This window comes from Thalassophryne amazonica, chromosome 6, assembly GCF_902500255.1.
Source record: "Thalassophryne amazonica chromosome 6, fThaAma1.1, whole genome shotgun sequence".
Lineage (NCBI taxonomy): Eukaryota > Metazoa > Chordata > Actinopteri > Batrachoidiformes > Batrachoididae > Thalassophryne > Thalassophryne amazonica.
In genome coordinates this window covers 97,686,602-97,688,398 of record NC_047108.1, presented here as the reverse complement: position 1 = coordinate 97,688,398, position 1,797 = coordinate 97,686,602, and the positions used below count along the sequence as shown (strand labels likewise).

At 34.9% G+C, this 1,797-nt stretch overlaps 1 protein-coding gene across 1 annotated transcript in view; it reads right to left on the bottom strand.

Moving 5' to 3' along the window:
* The window catches only part of LOC117512710 (metabotropic glutamate receptor 4-like), a 673,449-nt gene that overhangs the window by 13,288 nt on the left and 658,364 nt on the right, over nt 1–1,797 (bottom strand). The gene's annotated exons all lie outside the window — the stretch shown is intronic.

Below are 1,797 nucleotides of genomic sequence, written 5' to 3'. Positions count from 1 at the left end.
TACATAAATTATCATTGATATCATTGGCTTCTTGGGCAGAATGCTAAAATTCTGTGATACCTTTCAGTTACGTAAATTATCATTCGTGTTGCTGGCTTCTTTTGCAAAATGCTAAAATTCTGTGATACCTTTCAGTTACGTAAATTATCATTCGTGTTGCTGGCTTCTTTTGCAAAATGCTAAAATTCTGTGATACCTTTCAGGTATGTAAATTATCATTGATATCATTGGCTTCTTGGGCAAAATGCTAAAATTCTGTGATACCTTTCAGTTACGTAAATTATCATTCGTGTTGTTGGCTTCTTGTGCAAAATGCAAAAATTCTGTGATACCTTTCAGTTACGTAAATTATCATCCGTGTTGCTGGCTTCTTGTGCAAAATGCTAAAATTCTGTGATATCTTTCGGTTACGTAAATTATCATTCCTGTTGCTGGCTTCTTGTGCAAAATGCTAAAATTCTGTGATATCTTTCATTTACGTAAATTATCATTCCTGTTGCTGGATTCTTGTGCAAAATGCTAAAATTCTGTGATATCTTTCGGTTTCGTAAATTATCATTCCTGTTGTTTGCTTCTTGTGCAAAATGCTAAAATTCTCTGATATCTTTCGGTTACGTAAATTATCATTCCTGTTGCTGGCTTCTTGTGCAAAATGCTAAAATTCTGAGATATCTTTCGATTACGTAAATTATCATTCCTGTTGCTGGCTTCTTGTGCAAAATGCTACAATTCTGTGATATCGTTCGGTTACGTAAATTATCATTCCTGTTGCTGGCTTCTTGTGCAAAATGCTAAAATTCTGTGATATCTTTCGGTTACGTAAATTATCATTCCTGTTGTTGGCTTCTTTTGCAAAATGCTAAAATTCTGTGATATCTTTCGGTTACGTAAATTATCATTCCTGTTGTTGGCTTCTTTTGCAAAATGCTAAAATTCTGTGATATCTTTTGGTTACGTAAATTATCATTCCTGTTGTTGGCTTCTTTTGCAAAATGCTAAAATTCTGTGATATCTTTCGGTTACGTAAATTATCATTCCTGTTGTTGGCTTCTTGTGCAAAATGCTAAAATTCTGTGATATCTTTCGGCTACGTAAATTATCATCATCACTGGTTTCCCCTGCAAAATGCTAAAACTCTTTGATATCTTCTCAGCTACGTAAATTATCATCAGTATCACTGGCTTCCCCTGCAAAATGCTAAAACTCTGTTATATCTTTCAGCTACATACAATATCATTCATGTCATTTACATTGATAAATGACAGTAGCTCATGTCATTTACAGTAATGTGCTGGTTTTTGTGTCATTGTCCAAATGTTTTCTTGGTAGTTTCGTGCCCTAGTGAACTAACAGGTATAGTTATAGAAATATTGTTAAACTTAGAGCAGCAACCTCTGTGATCATTTCTGTATTTTTATTTATTTTGTAATAACGGCTGGTTGAGATGGGCAGTGCTCAGACTTAAATCATTCACTGTTCACCCAAAAATACTAATATCTGTGGGAATGTCAGACTGTCTGGATCGTCCTGGAAGATCCAAGCTCTCAACAGCTTCATGGATTGGGCCATTACAAGTGTGTCTGAGTGTAGTGATAAAAGTTGAACTTCTACAGACATTCATGAAGCAAAATGGGTGCATCAAATTGTTGAATTTTCACTGCATGAAATCGTTGAACCAGCAAAACCAATAATTCCTCACACCAACACATGGCTTGTGCAGCACCCTTTATGGATTTACTGATAAGCTGATCATTGCACACAAACAAATCATTTCTGTTCTTGTTTTCTACATTTCCT